This window comes from Haematobia irritans, chromosome 5 (assembly GCF_050003625.1).
Source record: "Haematobia irritans isolate KBUSLIRL chromosome 5, ASM5000362v1, whole genome shotgun sequence".
NCBI classification, from domain to species: domain Eukaryota; kingdom Metazoa; phylum Arthropoda; class Insecta; order Diptera; family Muscidae; genus Haematobia; species Haematobia irritans.
Window position 1 is genome coordinate 99,416,631 of NC_134401.1, and position 21,552 is coordinate 99,438,182.

The 21,552-nt window shown below is 38.1% G+C and overlaps 1 protein-coding gene and 1 long non-coding RNA gene across 3 annotated transcripts in view; both read right to left on the bottom strand.

The window, feature by feature from the left end:
• LOC142238146 (uncharacterized) overlaps nucleotides 1-21,552 on the bottom strand; it is a 404,035-nt gene that overhangs the window by 360,293 nt on the left and 22,190 nt on the right. The window lies entirely within an intron of this gene.
• Nucleotides 3,282-3,758, bottom strand: LOC142239110 (uncharacterized). Its single transcript, XR_012722918.1, has 2 exons — nucleotides 3,550-3,758; nucleotides 3,282-3,487 (listed from the first exon to the last, which is right to left on the bottom strand). It is a non-coding gene; the product is annotated as an uncharacterized LOC142239110 (long non-coding RNA).

Consider the following 21,552-nt stretch of genomic DNA (forward strand, 5'->3'; position numbering starts at 1 on the left):
CTGCCTGTTTTGTAAATTCGCCCTCCAAGTGAGTTTCTACTAGCAAAATTACATCAAAGTTGCACAAATAATCAAAAAAGTATGGAAACAAGTATTTATTTGGAAATCCGTTTATATTATATGAAACAGTTTTTAATAATATTTTTTGTTTTTGGGTTTCAGGCATATTTCTTTCTAGTTTTTTGAAAATATTTTGTCGAAAGTGTCATTAAAATCAGTTTTGGATAGATCTTCGCCATATAGATCTTTTAGTACCGTCTCAGCAGACATTTTTCCACATACAAGACGATTTCCACTGTCCCACGAAAACCATTTATTATTTATTTTCATTCGGTCATCTCTTACCAGCACTTTGTATTTCTTGGAGTCCCTCAAAATGTCCTTCCTCACCATTAGCAAGGGTTCACGTCCCTTTCGATGGAAATTGTTGAACCGGCCAATCAACAGTAACTGGCATTATTGGAGCGTTTGAAGGTCGAAATCGCGGCAAAACGGCCCCATATGAAGAAGAATAAGTATATACGGCCGTAAGTTCGGCCAGGCCGAAGCTTATGTACCCTCCATCATGGATTGCGTAGAAACTTCTTCTAAACACATCCACAATCGAATTACTTAAGTTGCGGTAACGCTTGTCGATGGCAAGGTATCTTAAAACCTCCTAACACCATCTTCTAAATTGTATGTAAGTCCATACGTGGTATATATTAAATCAAACAAGTAAGGAAAGTCTACAGTCGGGCGGGGCCGACTATATTATACCCTGCACCACTTTGTAGATCTAAATTTTCGATACCATATCACATCCGTCAAATATGTTGGGGGCTATTTATAAAGGTTTGTCCCAAATACATACATTTAAATATCACTCGATCCGGACAGAATTTGATAGACTTCTACAAAATCTATAGACTCAAAATTATAGTCGGCTAATGCACTAGGGTGGAACACAATGTTAGTAAAAAAACAAGTAAGGAAAGTCTAAAGTCGGGCGGGGCCGACTATATTATACCCTGCACCACTTTGTAGATCTAAATTTTCGATACCATAAAACATCCGTCAAATGTGTTGGGTGCTATATATAAAGGTTTGTCCCAAATACATACATTTAAATATCACTCGATTTGGACAGAATTTGATAGACTTCTTCAAATCTATAGACTCAAAATTTAAGTCGGCTAGTGCACTAGGTTGGAACACAATGTTAGTAAAAAAATATGGGAAACATTTAAATCTGAAGCAATTTTAAGGAAACTTCGCAAAAGTTTGTTTATGATTTATCGCTCGATATATATGTATTAGAAGTTTAGGAAAATTAGAGTCATTTTTACAACTTTTGGACTAAGCAGTGGCGATTTTACAAGGCAAATGTTGGTATTTTGACCATTTTTGTCGAAATCAGAAAAACATATATATGGGAGCTATATCTAAATCTGAACCGATTTCAACCAAATTTGGCACGCATAGCAACAATGCTGATTCTACTCCCTGTGCAAAATTTCAACTAAATCGGAGCAAAAAATTGGCCTCTGTGGTCATATGAGTGTAAATCGGGCGAAAGCTATATATGGGAGATATATCCAAATCTGAACCGATTTCAACCAAATTTGGCACTCATAGTTACAATGCTAATTCTACTCCCTGTGCAAAATTTCAACTAAATCGGAGTTAAAAATTGGCCTCTGTGGTCATATGAGTGTAAATCGGGCGAAAGCTATATATGGGAGATATATCCAAATCTGAACCGATTTCAACCAAATTTGGCACGCATAGTTATAATGCTAATTCTACTCCCTGTGCAAAATTTCAACTAAATCGGAGTTAAAAATCGGCCTCTGTGGTCATATGAGTGTAAATCGGGCGAAAGCTATATATGGGAGTTATATCAAAATCTGAAACGATTTCAACCAAATTTGGCACGCATAGTTACAATGCTAATTCTATCCCTGCGCAAAATTTCAACTAAATCGGAGTTAAAAATTGGCCTCTGTGGTCATATGAGTGTAAATCGGGCGAAAGCTATATATGGGAGATATATCTAAATCTGAACCGATTACAACCAAATTTGGCACGCATGGCTACAATGCTAATTCTACTCCCTGTGCAAAATTTCAACTAAATCGGAGTTAAAAATTGGCCTCTGTGGTCATATGAGTGTAAATCGGGCGAAAGCTATATATGGGAGATATATCCAAATCTGAACCGATTTCAACCAAATTTGGCACTCATTGTTATAATGCTAATTCTACTCCCTATGCAAAATTTCAACTAAATCGGAGCACAAAATTGGCCTCTGTGGGCAAATGAGTGTAAATCGGGCGAAAGCTATATATGGGAGCTATATCTAAATCTGAACCGATTTGGCTGATATTTTGCAAGTTTTTCGAGACCCATAAAATATTTGGATGTACGGAATTTGAGGAAGATCGGTTGATATACACGCCAATTATGACTAGATCGGTGAAAAATATATATGGCAGCTATATCTAAATCTGAACCGATTTTTTCCAAAATCAATAGGGATCGTCTTTGAGCCGAAACAGAACCCTATACCAAATTTTAGGACATCCGGACTAAAACTGCGAGCTGTACTTTGCACACAAAAATACATCAACAGACAGACAGACGGACAGACAGACAGACAGACAGACAGACAGACGGACATCGCTAAATCGACTCAGAATTTAATTCTAAGCCGATCGGTATACTAAAAGATGGGTCTATGACCACTATTTCTTGGCGTTACATACAAATGCACAAACTTATTATACCCTATACCACAGTAGTGGTGAAGGGTATAAATATGGGAAACATTCAAATCTGAAGCCATTTTAAGGAAACTTCGCAAAAGTTTATTTATGATTTATCGCTCGATATATATGTATTAGAAGTTAAGGAAAATTAGAGACATTTTTACAACTTTTCGACTAAGCAGTGGCGATTTTACAAGGAAAATGTTGGTATTTTGACCATTTTTGCACCCAGAAAAAAGTGACCCCTTCTTTAAGTTAAAATGAACTCATTGTGAAGAAAGTTGAACTTCGTATAGCGCCAAAGACATTTTTATTTATTTGAACGATGTGATTTTCGTAGAAATTAGGTATGATGCATTCCATATATTAGTTAACATTTTCCTATATTTATGTACCACTATACTACAGAATGAAAAAATTTAACTGATTTGAATTCATATATGGAATGATTTTATTGAAATATTTCATTCATTTGGACAAATCTTACACATTTGTGGTAAAACTTTTACTTCATAATTAGAACTGCTTACCTTCGTTTTTAAATACAATTTTATTTATTTATATAAGCAATTTTATCTTCAATAAAAGACATGTTTTATTAATATATTGAATATATTTATTAAGAATCAACCATGTGATATTATCAACTGTAAAACGCACTTTTTCTTCTTCTTGTACTTTTCACTTTTAGTAAGTTGCTGCCCAACGATTTTGTCCTCCTTTTACAATTTCAATACCTACAAATATAAAAAATCATAAACCATTTTTGTTACAAAAGGTTAGCGTCACTGAATATTACCTGATAATTGAATTCCAAATTATTCCAAATAATTGAAGATTCCAAAATGAAGACAAATGAAAGGGTTGTTATTCTGCTGGTGTTTTCTTTCTTTATACACCATCACGAACATTGATAGATTTATTTTCAAAAAACGAAAATTTTCCTCACTAATTTAAAATAACAAATATTTTATATATTTTATTTGTTATTTATTATATTATTTTTTAACAATCTCTCCGTATACCACAACAACGCGATTCCAACTAAAAAAACAACCCACGCGCAAACACATCGATTACGATGACAGGTATCGATTACAGGTAGACAAGTGTTGTTCGTATGTATGAAAAACTTTCTATTATAAAGGAAGTCGCAATTACCATTTTATAAGAAATTTTACTAATTTTGAGGAAACTTGGTTTTAGTTCGGGTTTTGTTTATTTTTACGAATGCTTTGTTATCGGTGAATAAAATTTTCTTGTTCAGTAGTAAATTCTTATACCCAGCGAAGAAAACAGTATGAGTAAAATTCCATGCCTTATTCTAGTTTATGAACTATTCCTAACTTCTTACAGTTTAGGATTTTTTTACTGAAACCAGTAAATTTTATTATTTCTCACAAAATTTTACCTTAATGGAAATAAAATGGATAAACTATATTGATGAAAAAATTTTCCTTTAGTTTCGAAGGCACTTTTTTCTGGGTGTGTCGAAATCAGAAAAACATATATATGGGACCTATATCTAAATCTGAACCGATTTCAACCAAATTTGGCACGCATAGCTACAATACTAATTCTACTCCCTGTGCAAAATTTCAACTAAATCGGAGCCAAAAATTGGCCTCTGTGGTCATATGAGTGTAAATCGGGCGAAAGCTATATATGGGAGCTATATGTAAATCTGAACCGATTTCAATCAAATTTGGCACGTATAGCTACAATGCTAAATCTACTCTCTGTGCAAAATTTCAACCAAATTGGGCCAAAACTCTGGCTATTAGAACCATATTAGTCCATATCGGGCGAAAGATATATATGGGAGCTATATTTTCAATCAATATAGATTTCAATATAGATTTCAATCAAATTTTGCACACTTAACTGCATTACTAATTGTACTCCTAGTGCAAAATTTCAAACAAATTGGGCCAAAACTCTGGTTTCTAGGACCATATTAGTCCATATCGGGCGAAAGATATATATGGGAGCTATATCTAAATCTGAACCGATTTCTTCCAAAATCAATAGGGTTCTATTCTGACCAAAATTAGGAACATGTGCCACATTTGAAGGCGATTGGACTTAAATTGTGACCTAGACTTTGATCACAAAAATGTGTTCACAGACAGACGGACGGACAGACGGACATGGTTATATCGACTCAGGGACCCACCCTGAGCATTATGCCAAAGACACCATGTGTCTATCTCGTTTCCTTCTGGGTGTTATATGCACTAACTTATAATACCCTGTTCCACAGTGTGGCGCAGGGTATTAAAAGATCGATCCAATACGTATATAATTCAGTTTGACAAAGTAGACATAAATTTTGACAAAATTTTCTACAGAAATAAAATTTTAACAAAATTTTCTATAGAAATAAAATTTTCACAAAATTTTCTATAGAAATAACAATTTTGACAAAATTTTCTATAGAAAGAAAATTTTGACAAAAATTTCTACAGAAATAACATTTTTAACAAAATTTTCTATAGAAATGAACTTTTAACAAAATTGTCTATAGAAATAAAATCTTGGTAGATTATTTTTGGCTCGAGTGGCAACCATGATTATGAACCGAATAAAATTTGAACAAAATTTTCTATAGAAATAAAATTTTGACAATGATGAAAATTTTATTATGAACCGAATAAAATTTTAACAAAATTTTCTCTAGAAATAAAATTTTGACAAAATTTTCTATATAAATAAAATTTTGGTAGATTATTTTTGGCTCTAGTGGCAACCATGATTATGAACCAATTTTGGTATGGTTGTTAGCGACCATATACTAACACCACGTTCCTAATTTGAACCGGATCGGAGGAATTTTGCTCCTCCAAGAGGCTCCGGAGGTCAAATCTGGAGAACGTTTTATATGGGGGCTATATATAATTATGGACCGATATGGACCAATTCTGGCACGGTTGTTAAAGATCATATACTAACACCATGTTCCAAATTACAACCGGATTGGATGGAATTTGATTCTCTTGGAGACTTCGCAACCCAAATCTGGGGATCGGTTTATACGGGCGCTATATATAATTATGGACCGATGTGGACCAATTTTTGCACGGTAGTTATATACCATATACCAATACCATGTACCAAATTTCAGCCGGATCGGATGCAATTTGCTTCTCTTTGAGCTTGTTTCGTTCGGAAGTTAGCGTGATTTCAACAGACGGACGGACATGCTTAGATCGACTCAGAATTTCACCACGACCCAGAATATATATACTTTATGGGGTCTTAGAGCAATATTTCGATGTGTTACAAACGGAATGATAAAGTTAATATACCCCCATCCTATGATGGAGGCTATAAAAAAGTTTTGTTCCAACAAGATAACGCACCGTGCCACAAGTCATTGAGAACGATGGCAAAAATTCATGAATTGGGCTTCGAATTGCTTCCCCACCCACCGTATTCTCCAGATCTGGCCCCAGCTACTTTTTCTTGTTCTCAGACCTCAAAAGGATGCTCGCAGGGAAAAAATTTGGCAGCAATGAATAGGTGATCGCCGAAACTGAGGCCTATTTTGAGGCAAACCCGAAGGAGTACTACCAAAATGGTATCAAAAAATTGGAAGGTAGTTATAATCGTTGTATCGCACTTGAAGGGAACTATGTTGAATAATAAAAACGAATATTGACAAAAAAATGTGTTTTTCTTTGTTAGACCGGGGACTTATCAGCCAAACTGTTATATGGGAGCTATACCAAAACTTGGACCAATACTCACCATTTTCGACACACCTATTAATGGTCCTCAAAAACCACTAGAATTCCAATTTAATAGAAATTTGGGTAAAAACTACGAATCCTATACAAAATTTTGTCTTAATTTTATTTCTTTAGAAAATTTTGTCAAAATTTATTTCTTTAGAAAATGTCAAAATTTTATTTGTAAAGAAAATATTTCAAAATTGTATTCCTACAGACAATTTTGTCGAAATTTTATTTCTGAAATTTTGTCAGAATTTTATTTCTATAGAAAATTTTGTCAAAATTGTATTTCCTTGGAACATTTTGTTGAAATGTTATTTCTATAAAAATGAAATTTTGTCAAAATTTTATTTCTTAGAAAATTTTGTCAACATTTTATTTTTATAGAAATTTTTTTGTATAGAAAATTTTGTCGAAATGTTATTTCTATTGAAAAGTTTGCAAAATTTTATACCTATAGAAAATTTTTTTTCGAAATTTTATTTCTACAGAAAATTTTGTCAAAATTTTTATTCCTAAAGTAGTATTTTGGAAAATCTACCAAAACATCAAGAATTCTACCAATCTACCAAACAGTAGAAAATCTACCATTTTTGGTAGAATTCCACCAACTGTGGCAAGCGTAAAAGGAGCATAAAGGGTGATACGGTCAAAATTTGGTCAAGGGAAAACGCGTGTAAATCGGTGAAATCGTTTATTTAAAAAATCAAATTAAATTCCTTTTTCAAGTTCAATTAGTATAAAATTCAGGAAAAATATTCAGTTAGGCTTTCGCTTTTCCAAATCCGAATTGCCGGGCCTCACGCTTGACACCTGCCATCAGATTTTGTACAGCCACCTTCTTCGCCGCAGAAAGCCAGTTTGCCTTGAACTGCTGCTCGTCCTTAGGAGTTTTTTTGGTCTTCTTTAGGTTCCGCTTGACAATAGCCCAGTATTTCTCAATTGGGCGGAGCTCTGGCATGTTGGGAGGGTTCTTGTCCTTGGGAACCACCTGCACGTTGTTGGCGGCGTACCACTCCATGGCCTTTTTACCGTAATGGCAAGATGCCAAACCCGGCCAAAACAGTACTGAACAACCGTGTTTCTTCAGCAAAGGCAGCAGACGTTTATTCAAACACTCTTTCACGTAAATTTCTTGGTTGACAGTCCCGGAAGCTTCGAAAATGCTGCTTTTCAAGCCACAGGTACAGATGGCTTGCCAAACCAGAGATTTCTTTGCGAACTTTGACAGTTTTATGTGCTTGAAAATATCTGCTACCTTTCCCCTTCCTTTTGCCGTATAAAACTCCTGTCCCGGAAGCTGCTTGTAGTCGGCTTTGACGTAGGTTTCGTCGTCCATTACCACGCAGTGAAACTTCGTCAGCATCGTCGTGTACAGCCTCCGGGATCGCGCTTTGGCCGTCGTATTTTGTTTATCATCGCGATTTGGAGTCACTACCTTCTTGTAAGTCGATAGTCCGGCTCGTTTTTTGTCTCGATGCAGGGTTGTAGACGATACACCCAGCTTATTTGCGGCATCTCGGAGAGAGAGGTTAGGGTTTCGCTTGAAACTACCGGCAACTCTCTTTGTCGTCTCAGCGGCTTCCGGTTTTCGATTTCCCCCCGATCCAGACTTCCTGGCTGTCGACAAACGTTCCCCAAACACTTTAATTACATTAGTAACGGTTGATTTGGCAATTTTTAGCGATTTTGCCAGCTTTGCGTGCGAGTAGCTCGGATTTTCGCGATGAGCAAAATTTTGATACGCTGCTCTTCTTGCTAGGACGGCATTTTGACAACTGAAGAGTGAATTCCAAAATCAAAATAGGAGCAACATTCTACACACACACACACCTTCAAAATGAGGGGTGTTAAGGTTTTTTAAATGCAAAATTGACAGAAATACCTCAAGTTTATATTGACCAAATTTTGACCGTATCACCCTTTATTAAATTTTCCTGTTTTTAACAACGCCTTTAAAAGTCTAAAAATGTGGAGTACAATTTCGTTCAATTTTCGCACGGGGTTGTTCATTCTTCCAATAAAATAATTTGCTGTTGTTTACAATGTACGCTTGTAAAACTATCAATTCATTTCTTACGGGTAGCTAAAATTTCGATTTCGATGCATCGCGATTAAATTTTTTTCATAACTCTCACAGTCAAATATCATTGTATCGATTCGTAAAAACTTACCGAAATTTTTGGAGTGAAATTGTTAATCATAAAAATATTTTGCCACCAATTTTCTCGACTAAATGTGCGGCTTGGTTCGCTTATGTGACGCCAAAATGGACCATCTGTTAGAGAGCTTAAGACAGTGCCATTAATCCAAACAATCAAGGCTACAGATGGTAAAAACCTATAATATAATAGGAAATCATCAGTAAGAAATCAAAGGAAATCTAGTTTTAGCTTAAACCTACCTTAGAAAACGACCAAATACTATGATCGCCAAATGTTTCATGCACTTCCTCCAACTGGTCTCAGGTGTAACATAATTGGCCTCCTTAAATTTTACATAGAGTAATAGACCACTCATTACCATATATATTTCGATGACTATTGAAGAATTGATGATCCATAGGCCGATTGATGATTCGGCGATATTCTCAAAAAATTCTGGATTTTGAACATGTAAGAATTGCACATAGAAAGTATGACCCTGTAATACCAACAAGGTACAGACAGAGCGAAAGCCATCGAGATAGGAAAACTCATTGCCAATTTTACCACGATGAGGTTGAATGAGGCGAGAGTAGTTTCGCGGCAGGGAGAATGATGTTAAGAGACGTGATACTGATACGTGGGAAAGAAGACAGAACAGTTTTTAATTCCAAATATGTTTGCGGAAATAGCGACTATTTACTGCTATAATACCACAGTTAAAATATAAACTCAAAAAGTTAATTTGTCTTTTTTCATGATTAAAAATTATTTAAAAATTATATATATGTATATACAGTGTAATTGTTAAGTATCGCAACCGAAAGCAATCGTGTGATAGCTGATTGATTTATTCCAGTGGCAGTTCATTTTATTGTTTACAGGATTACAAAAGCATTTTGATCTATTGCTTTTAGAAATAAAGATATAGGCGATGGAATTGAAGCGTGTTATTGCAGTGAAAAAAAAATATTGACCTAATATTAAAGATTATGCAACATATACTTTAGGATACGCGATTTTCATAATATTAAGAACAAACTTATTTATAATAAAGAAATTTTAATTAAAAGAAAGTTCAAAATATTTGCTTTAAAAAACTGTTTCCTTAAATTGAGGGCACGCTAAACCTCCGTTAAAGTCGAATGTCTTTGAAGTAAGGCGATTCTCTTTAAATTAAATTGCACAAAGAGTACAATTAGTAATATAGTCAAGTGTGCTAAATTTGGTGGACATCGGTTCAGATTTAGATATACAGTGCTGTTCAAAACATTTGCAACTAATCCTACCACGATCTTAATCTAGGTAAATCTCCCATTATAATAAGAATTTTATAGTCTGATTTGACTTATTCAAAACATTTTCAACTACACAAATAAAAATAATTTTTATATTCAGTCACGAAATTAATTGATCCAATTAATTTTTAATTGAAATATCTTCAATCGCAGAATTAATTGATCCAATTAAAAATTTAATTGATATTATTAATTCTTGTGATTGATTTTTGTTTTAATTAAAAAATTTGTTAAATCAATTAAATTTTTAATTGAATATTTTTGAATATTCAATTAAAATTTGAATTGGAAACAGTTTGGTGAAGATAGAGGAGACCCCGGACCACGGTATTGTTCAGTCTGCCGAAACCTGATCCACCACCGTTCGGTTTCGGTCAGGTGTAACCGGTGCTTGGAGTGGGTGCACTTCCGGAACTGCTCCTGCTTAACATCGCTGCGGGAGTTTAGTCATACTGACTGCGTGACAGGATGCTGTGCCAGCGATAGCAGCAGAGGGTCGTCTGATTATGCGACCCCCCACCCCCCGACATCTACCGTACAACAATATTCTCCACCGCAGCATCTTACACCCAATATTGTTGTTCCAGTTCCGGATAGTGCATCGTTTTTGCAATTTAATTGCAACGGGCTTCGAGGTAAGATTAGCGAGATCGTGGACTTTATGAATCGGAAAAGGATAAGGGTCGAGGCGATCCAGGAGATTAAGCTGAATTCCATCTGCAACCTACGCCATTGTAATGGATACAATTTGCTCCGAAAGGATCGCACAAGAAGTGGAGGTGGTGGCCTAGCTTTCATAATGCACCGTTATTTGCAGTATAGACCTATCCCGCTTGTGCCAGACACTAGTGACCCGTATATGGAATGTATGGGGGCAGCAGTCAAGTCTGGGGCTGCCGAGATAGAGCTATACAATATGTATATACCGCCGGTTGGTAGCTGTGCTCCAGGTTATAGCCCAAACATTGAGTCGATTGGTTCTAGGAGACTTTAATGCCCACCATGAACTTTGGCATTCTTTGGTAATGACCAGAGAGGCATAGCTTTGGCAGAGCAGAAAGATGACTCCACATTTTGCACGGTGAACGAAGAGGCCCCCACGAGAATTATGGGTGATTGAAGCAGTACGCCAGATTTATCTTTAGCGTCGCCTGGTCGGATAAATGACGTTTCCTGGCAACCCGTCAATTCATTGGGATCGGACCACCTCCCCATAATTCTCACCATTAACCGACCCTCCGACTTCATAACCTCTGAACGCCGGACGTTCATCAATCAAAAGAAAAACAACTGTGAAGGCTTCAGAGAATACACCGATCGCCGCTTCAGTGAGCTCCCGTCCCCCTCTCATGTTCATGTTGCTCAGAGGGCGTTCCGGACATCATCAACGCAGCAGCCGCTCGCTTCATACCCGCTGGTGGAATTGCCCAAGTGAGGGCCAACTTCACAGCCGAAGCGGCGGGATTCGCAGACGAGCGTGATGAAGGCCATCGTGCTAACCCTACTGATCCTAGATTCAGAGAACTAAATCTAGAGATTAGTAATATAGTCGACGAGCACAAGCGGAACACTTGGTTAGAGCACCTAAAGCAATGTAACTTAGGCACAGGAACTGGGAAATTGTGGTCAACAGTGAGAGCCCTCTCGAACCCCGCTACAAGGGATGGCGGAATTTCAGTCACCTTTGGCGACGTGACTGCGACTGATCCGAAGAGAGTGATGGAGCGAAAAGGAGAGCCACATGTCGCATACGTGGTCTCCGAGCCGACGACACACCACAATTTACCACAGCCGAAGTTACCTATGTCATCAACAGCGCGAAACCATCCAAGGCGCTGGGCCCCGACGGAATTTCAATGCTAATGCTGAAGCATTTGGGAGTTGAGTACCAGAGTACCAGACTCCTCAATTTGTCCTTGGAATCATTCAGTATATCCGATGTCTGGAAGATGGGTAGAGTGATTCCACTACTGAAGCCAGGCAAAGATTCGAGTAAAGGTGAATCGTACAGACCGACATCCCTTCTCTCGCCAGTAGCCAAGACACTTGAGGCACTACTCCTCCTCAGCCTTGTGGAGAATTTTCTGGCTGCCCACCATCAACATGGATTCCGTAAGGTACACATTACGACGACAGCCTTACATGCCATTTCGACACATATCAATAGGGGACTTAATCAGCCCAAGCCGTGTCATAGGACGGTCCTCGTGGCGCTTGACCTATCGAAATCATTCGATACGGTCAACCATGGCACATTATTCAAGGACATCGAGAATACGTCCCTAGCGGCAGGAACGAAGCGTTGGGTTCTGAATTATATATGTGGACGACAGTCGTACTTGGAATTCAGGGACAAGAAGTCAAAACCCCGTAGAGTTAAACAGGGAGTTCCCCAGGGCGGGGTGATATCTCCGGCACTGTTTAACCTCTACCTGTCCTCGATTCCACCCCTGACGGCGTCGAGATTGTGTCATATGCAGATTTGAGGATATCTCTCACCAAATCCTCAGCCACACTATTCACTACATGGACGGCGGAAGTACGCAAGCAGTTGAATGTCAGAGTTGATGGCGAAACAATTCCGACAACACACGGTCGTGAGTTCGATTCCTGCTTCGACCGAACACCAAAAAGTTTTTCAGCGGTGGATTATCCCACCTCAGTAATGCTGGTGACATTTCTGAGGTTTTCAAAACTTCTCTAAGTGGTTTCACTGCAATGTGGAACGCCGTTCGGACTCGGCTATAAAAAGGAGGTCCCTTGTCATTGAGCTTAACATGGAATCGGGCAGCACTCAGTGATAAGAGAGAAGTTCACCAATGTGGTATCACAATGGACTGAATAGTCTAAGTGAGCCTGATACATCGGGCTGCCACCTAACCTAACCTAACCTAAAGTCGGGAGATCGGTCTATATGGGGGCTACACCAAAACATCGACCGATACACCCCATTTGCAACACACCAATTTATCGTCCTAAAATACCTCTAGATTTTAAATTTCAGTCAAATCGGATAGTAAATAGAGTTTCTAGAAGCCCATGAAGTAAAATCGGACGGGCCGATACGCCCCAGTTTCGCCACACCTATTTGTGGTCCTAGAATACCTCTAGATTTCCAATTTTAGGCAAGTTGGATAAAAACTACGGTTTTTGTAAGCCCAAGACCCAAATCGCGAGGAAGATAGCGCCATTATTGACGACTATAGCGTGATAACAGCAGACAAACAGATAGACGGACATGTATATGTTATATCGTCTTAGAATTTCGCCCTGATCAAGAATGTGTTACAAACGCAATGACAAATTTATTATACCCGCATCACCATTCTATGGTGGTGGGTATAATTAAAAGAACTATATAAAAATTCTCTCAAGTATCATCTAATGAACCCAGCAAAAAAGCGTCGCCAAAAAACTAGTGAAAATGTTCTTTTTGGATCCGGAAATGGTGCAAAATTGGTACAGAAGCGATGAATTTATTATGGGCTTATCATAGGATGGATGTCCACCATTTTAACAGCAGTTGCACTGAATTTGCATCACTTCTTAAGGTGTCATGTGAATTCAGTGTTATGAGTGTGAATTAAGAAATGTTGTGATATTTTGACAAATGAATAATTTAAAAATTTTTTTAAGATTTGGCTTGCGAAGCCTCTTGGAGAAGCAAATTTCATCTGATCCGGTTGAAATTTGGTACGTGGTGTTAGTATATGGTCTCTAACAACCATGCCAGAATTGGTCCATATCGGTCCATAATTATATATGGGGCCATATAGGTTAGGTTAGGTTAAAGTGGCAGCCCGATTAAGATTCAGGCTCACTTAGACTATTCAGTCCATTGTGATACCACATTAACTAAAAGTACCTATTACATATGGGCACTTCTAGTTTTAACCGCTGAACCTTCTTGATTATTTTTCTTTGTTGAACCAACCAGATTGTTCCAAAAATATTAGCAGACTGCTTAAGTTAACGTTTTCCAGATCCGCCAGTAATCTGAAGCTATATGCTCCTAAAAGTTGCTTGCGCTTTACACAAAATGCAGGACACTCACACAAGAGGTGTTTAATTGATTCTTTTTCCTCCGCATCATGACAGCTCATACAATAGTCATTATACTTCGCGCTAATAGTTTTTGCAAAATCTCCTATCAGGCAGCGACCCGTTATAGCAGATATCAGGAGTGATATCTGACGTCTCGAGAACATTAGCATATCTAGTGTGCGGTTTAAGTTGAAATGGGGCCATATTTGCTTGGTGTCGTTACAACCCTTACAATTCTCCCATCGAACATTTGCCATCATAACAGCCTTCTCACGCAGCATGAGCTTGCAGGTAGCTAGGGGCATACCAACAAATTCTAGTTCCCCTGGAATATGTAAGGTAGTCCCTAGCCTTGCCAACTCATCCGCTTCGCAGTTCCCCGGTATGTTCCTATGGCCAGGCACCCATATTAGGTGAATATTGTACTGCTCAGCCATCTCATTGAGAGATTTGCGGCAATCGATGGCCGTTTTCGAGTTGAGGAACACAGAGTCCAAGGATTTTATTGCAGGTTGACTGTCTGAGTATATATTAATGCCCACATTTTTTGGAACATTACTTCTCAGCCAATTCGCCACCTCTCTTATTGCTAATATTTCAGCCTGAAAAACACTACAGTGATCAGGTAATCTTTTCGCTATTCGAAGTTCCAGATCTTTAGAATATACTCCGAAACCCACTTGGCCATCCAATTTGGAGCCATCAGTGTAGAAATCTATATATCTTTTATTCCCCGGGGTCCGTGTACACCACGCCTCACTGTTGGGAATTAGAGTCTCAAACTTTTTGTCGAAAAGTGGGCTCGCCAAAGTGTAATCCACTACGTTAGGCACATCTGGCATTATTTTGAGGACCGAACTGTGACCGTAACTTTTTTCCGACCACAGCGATAGCTCGCGCAACCGCACAGCCGTTGTTGCAGCTGACTGTTTGGCCAAAATGTCTAAAGGCAATAGATTCAGTATGACATTAAGGGAGTTTGTTCCTGTCTTGCTGAATGCACCTGAGATACACAAGCACGCCATACGCTGAACTTTGTCTAAACTTGTCGGCTGGTGAAGTGCCGGCCACCAGACTACAACACCATATAGCATTATAGGTCTAACCACTGCCGTGTATAGCCAATGTACAATTTTTGGTTTTAGTCCCCACTTTTTCCCTATTGCCTTTTTGCACGAGTATAAAGCTATCGTTGCTTTCCTCGCCCTTTCTTCAATATTAAGCTTAAAGTTCAGCTTCCTGTCCAAAATAACGCCAAGGTATTTTGCACACTCCCTAAAGGGAATTTCAATACCCCCTAAGGAAATGGGCCTAACCGTGGGAGTTTTGCGATCTTTGCAGTACATGACTATTTCTGTCTTTGCAGGATTTACCCCAAGACCATTATCTTTCGCCCATTTCTCAGTCATCCGGAGGGCTCTCTGTATAATATCTCTAATTGTTGATGGGAATTTTCCCCTGACTGCTATCGCCACATCATCTGCGTATGCCACCACTTGTATCCTTTCTTTTTCTAGGGAAACCAGAAGGTCGTTTATAGCAACGTTCCAAAGAAGAGGTGATAGAACTCCTCCTTGAGGAGTGCCTCTGTTCACATACTTTTGTATGTTTGCTTGTCCTAGTGTGGCTGAAATACGTCTCTTCATTAGCAGTTCGTCTAACAGCCTGAGTATACATGGATCAACATTCAGAGTTGTCAGTCCATTTAATATCGAGCTCGGATGGACATTATTGAACGCCCCTTCGATGTCTAGAAACGCCACGATTGTGTATTCTTTGACAGATAGTGAGCTTTCAATAAAGCTGACTAGTTCATGTAGTGCGGTCTCAGTAGACCTGCCCTTCGAGTATGCATGCTGTCGTTTCGAAAACAAACTTGAATCGATGCTAGTTCTAAGATAAATATCTATCATCCTCTCCAGAGTCTTAAGTAGGAATGAGGATAAGCTGATTGGTCGGAAATCCTTCGCCCTCGAGTGAGAGGCTTTTCCCGCTTTAGGTATGAAAACGACTTTTGTTTCCCTCCACTTTCCTGGGATATATGATAAGTTGATACATCCTTTATATATCACCGACAACCAGGGGATAATTTTGTCAGTTACAGCTTGTAACTCCGCCGGAGTAATTCCATCAGGTCCAGGGGATTTGAATGGTCCAAAGCTATTTAGCGCCCATCTTATTCTAGTTTCCGATACAATTTCCTCGACAGGAAACGACCGCTGAGCAACTGTGGCACCGCCAGTACATGGTTCAACCGTTTGATTTCCGGGAAAATGTGTGTCCAATAGTACCTCCAGCGTCTCCTCACTGGACGTTGTCCAATTGCCCTCCGATGTTTTAATGAAACCTGGAGCGGAGTTGGTGGATGCTAGAACCTTCCGTAGTCTGGAAGCCTCGGACGTATTCTCAATACTGCTGCAGTAAGCATTCCAAGAGTTATGCTGAGCCTTTCTCAGTTCTCGCTTGTATCCTCTCAGATTCTTCTTGTAAGCGTCCCAGTCCTCAGGGGCTCTGGTGGACTTTGCCTTGTTGAAGAGCTTCCTGCAGGATTTCCTCATATTACTTAATTCCGTAGACCACCATGGTGGTCGATGTTTCCCCCTTGGCTTTCCTCTAGGGCATGCAGCTTTCAGTGAGATGTTGAAGGCCTTAGTAATCCGCTCCACTGCGTGTTCGATATCTTGCACATTTCTCATATTTGTCTCTGTTATTTCCGGTATCATCATATTGAACGATTCCCTATACCTATTCCAGTCAGCTTTCCTAACATTTGGCGGAAATATGATCTTGGTGATATGAACATCAAATTTGAAACTGATGTAGCGATGATCTGAGAAGCTGTGTTCACTTAAAACCTGCCACTCAGATATCATTTCATTCAGTTCTTGCGAGGCCAAGGTGATGTCCAAAACCTCTTGCCTGTTTTTAGTGACAAAGGTTGGGACATCTCCCTTGTTGCAAACTACCAGATTAGTACGCAAAATAAACTCTATTAGCGACTCTCCCCTTGCATTAGTATCACTACTTCCCCATATACTATGATGTGCATTCGCATCGCATCCCATAATGAGTTTCGTCTTTGTTTTCAGTGACTCCTCCACTAAGGTCTTAACGGCATATGGAGGCATCTCCCTGTCATGTCCCATGTAGACCGAAGATACCCAATATTTGCATTTGGCTATTTCTAAACTTGCAACGACAGTGTCTGTATTGCACATTGAAGGAAGCAGAAACAAATTGAGCTCGTTTTTAGCAATTATACAGGCTCGATTTATATCATTACCAGTATACTGCAATAGTTTGAACCCCGGAGTACTTAATTCACATATTTTATTTTTATAAACATATGGTTCTTGGATAAGAACTATATCTATGTCCCCTTTCATCAGGAGAACTTTTAAGGCAGCACATGCAGCCTTACAATGATGAAGATTTATCTGGAGGATCCGTAGGACCATCGAGATTTTCAACAACCGTCACATCAGCCGCTTCAATCGAGTCATCAAGAATGTCCTCTTCAGAGATATCGGTGACTCTCGCAATAACCATAGGTTCAACTTTGGTGAGTTCTGAGGCAGTAGAAGCCTCCTCACGCATACGGTATCTATCCATGTCTTCAAATGTCTTGGTATCCCCCTCGACTTCGCAAGAGGATCCGCTTACTTCTGATTCAGACAGAGGCTTGTCCATTTCTGAATCCTTTAGCTGATCGTTTTTATACACCTTCATTTGGATATAATGAAAGCCATAACATACACGGCCCTGGGACTTTGCTAGATGTGGCAAAGACTGAGTGTTCAATATAAACACTGCATGCCGTCTTGGCCCATCCACTTCATCCAAACGGCCAACCTTCCAATCAGCTGTTGGAAGATCTGGATTGCATTGTTTCAGTCTATTTAAAATAGATTCAGGGTCAGGAGGGTTTGCAGGTATCCACGCATGTGCTCTTGGTCTAGCCGGTATGTCTTTCTTCTCGACTAACTCTAGAGCAGCTCCTTCCCAAACTTCACCAATTAATATCAGAGCAGCTTTAAAACATTCTATAGACCTCTGGTCCTCAAATGCGACTAGCTTAAATCGTCCTTGATACCAACCAGCCTCTTGGTGTCGAGGATCTGGGCCGGGAAACTTTTCCAGCACCTGTGAGTAGACGCCAGACAAAGCATTCTCAATTTCCCCCCATTTTTGCTTTGGAACCATACCGTCCAATGCTCCTTTATTTATGATAGCCATCACAAGGCTGTCTTTAGCAACTGAGGCAAACGATCGTTGATCCCTTTTGGAGGATGGCAGCTCATCCGGTGATCGTTCCCTTTTTCCAGCCTCAAGAATTCCTTGAGCCCATTTTAAGGAATCGCTTTGTTTAGCCGACAACGTGCTTGGGTCGACTGATCCTAATTTCTTTAGGATAAACAAAGCATTTCTGCGTTCTTTGAATCTCTTTCGTGAGGGATTACCTCCTTTTGATGCCGTTACCTTGGAAAAGGTCCGACTTGTCAAATTGTCGCCACCTGTCGACCCGTCTACAGGTCGACTAATTGGGCCTAACTCTTGGTCATTGCCCAAATTTATAACTTCAGTCGATACCCGTCCACTGGGCCCTGAAGTTAGCAACCCAGTGGATGTCTTTGAATTTCTCTGCATGGTGGCCTAATATCCCACCACACTTGAAATTCGTAGTAGGTACTTATTACGATGATTTTATCCGCTATTAAAAAACACGTCCGTTCCGTTCGACGGTTGAAGTCCACATAAACCGATCCCCAAATTTTACCTCCGGAGCCTCTTGAAGGAGAAAAATTGGCCGTTTTCGGTTCATAATCACGATTGTCAATCGAACCAAAAATAATCTACCAACATTTTATTGTCATAGAAAATGTTGTCAAAATTGTATTTCAATAGAAAATTTTGTCAATATTTTATTTCTTTAGAATATTCTGTCAAAACATAGTTTCTATAGAAAATTTTGTCAAAATATTATTTCTATAGAAAATTTTTTCAGAATTGAATTTCTGTAGAAAATTTTGTCAAAATTTTATTTCTATAGAAAATTTATTAAGCACCTCTTAGTTGGAGAGGAATATTTTGAAAAAATCTTCTAAAACATCAAGAATTATACCAATCTACCAAACAGTAAAAAATCTGCTATTATTGGTAAAATGGTGTTCATAATTGTATATAGCCCCTATATAAAGCGACCCCCATATTTAAATTCTGGCTTTATAATTATAGCACAAAAGCTCATATCTGTTCGTAATTATTTCTTCTCTACACGGACGAAAAAGACTGTTTTTCATATGTTTGGGTATAAACATTATATGTTTGGAATTGAAATTTTTAAACACAATATTTTTGAGTGCAAACATATAATGTTCATAAACTAGCATAATATGTTTGGGACATATATGTTAATATGTTAGAATATATTATGTTTGGGACATAAAATGTTTGTAAATATAATACACTGAAAAAAAAACATACTCGGTTCCAAAGATTTTGTCTTTACTTTAAAAAATTTGGTATTGATTCGGAGCCAAAGAAGCGGAGAATACAAGTAAGGATACTTTTAAGACACAATTCTCTTTTAAATTTAGGTTTCGTGTACTTGCTTCTAGGAAGCAAATTTTAATTTTTCGCTTTCTCAGCTTTTTTTCTTCATATGCTATCAAAGTCCTTTAAAAACGAGTTAACGGCAACTTTATTTTCCAAATTAGGACTTGACTTCCAGTAGAAATTATGCTATGTTTGAAGTAAAAAACTTCTTTAAAATAAAGTTTTGAAAAACATGTCCTATATTTGAACGATTTTTTGCTTTGTAGTCAAGATGCAAAAGGACAACAAATTGAAAGACAATTTCATTAAACGTAAATATTTTTTCTGAATTATTAAAGTCAAGTTGACCTTAGCCTATAAATTTTTTCTTTCCTGTTATGATACCCATTTTTAAGTCAAATCACTTAATTATAAGGACAATACGACGTCATTGAAAAGTTTATCGACTTTTGGACAAGGAAAATAACTTTATATTAGAGAAATGCATCTTCTACGCTAAGCAAAATTTGCATTCGTATTTTAAGGATATGAAATCTTTGGCCTCACGACAATATTTTTTTCAGTGTACAATTATGAACTTGATATAGACCAATTTTTGTGTGATTGGGGATCGATTTATCTGAGGGCTATATATAACTATAGACCGATATGGACCTAGTTCGGCATGGTTGTTAACGGCCATATACTAGCACAATGTACCAAATTTCAACTGACTCGGATGAAATTTGCTCCTCCAAGAGGCTCCAAAACCAAATCTCGGGATCAGTTTATATGGGGGCTATATATCATTATGGACTGATATGCACTTATATGGACCCAGAAGCCAGAGTTTTATCCCGATTAGCTTGAAATTTTGCACAAGGAGTACAATTGGAAGTATAGTCATGTGTGCCAAATTTGATTAAAATTGGTTTAGATTTAGATATAGCTTCCATATATATTTGTCGCCCGATATGGACTTATATGGCCCCAGAAGCCAGAGTTTTGGCCGAATTTGGTTGCAATTTTGCACTAGGAGTACAATTAGTAGTATAGTCAAGTGTGCAAAATTTGATTGAAATCGGTTCAGATTTAGATATTGCTCCCGTATATATGTTTTTCTGATTTCGACAAAAATGGTCAAAATACCAACATTTTCCTTGTAAAATCGCCACTGCTGAGTCGAAAATTTGTAAAAATCACTCTATTTTTCATAAACTTCTAATATCTGTATATCGAGCGATAAATCATAAATAAACTTTTGCGAAGTTTCTTTAAAATTGTTTCATATTTAAATGTTTCCCATATTTTTTTACTAACATTGCGTTCCACCCTAGTGCATTAGCCGACTTAAATTTCGAGTCTATAGATTTTGTAGAAGTCTATCAAATTCTGTCCAGATCGAGTGATATTTAAATGTATGTATTTGGGACAAACCTTTATATATAGCCCCAACACATTTGACATGTGATATGGTATCGAAAATTTAGATCTACAAAGTGCAGGGTATAATATAGTCGCCGACTTTAGACTTTCCTTACTTGTTTAAATAAAAGCAAAATTCAAATGTGTTTGTGTAATAATAATTGTAAACGATAATTGAAATATTTCTGCGAATTTTCTTTTTTGTTCTAAATTGTTTTTTTTTTTATACCCTGTTCCACACTGTGGAACAGGGTATTATAAGTTAGTGCATATGTTTGCAACACCCAGAAGGAGACGATATAGACACATGGTGTCTTTGGCAAAAATACTCAGGGTGGGGTCCTGAGTCGATATAGCCATGTCCGTCTGTCCGTCTGTCCGTGAACACATTTTTGTAATCAAAGTCTAGGTCGCAGTTTTAGTCCAATCGACTTCAAATTTGGCACAAGTATGTGTTTTGGCTCAGAATAGATCCCTATTGATTTTGGAAGAAATCGGTTCAGACTTAGATATAGCTCCCATATATATATATATATATATATATATATATATCGCCCGATATGGACTTATATGGTCCAGAAGCCAGAGTTTTACCCTAATTTGCTTAAAATTTAGCACAAGA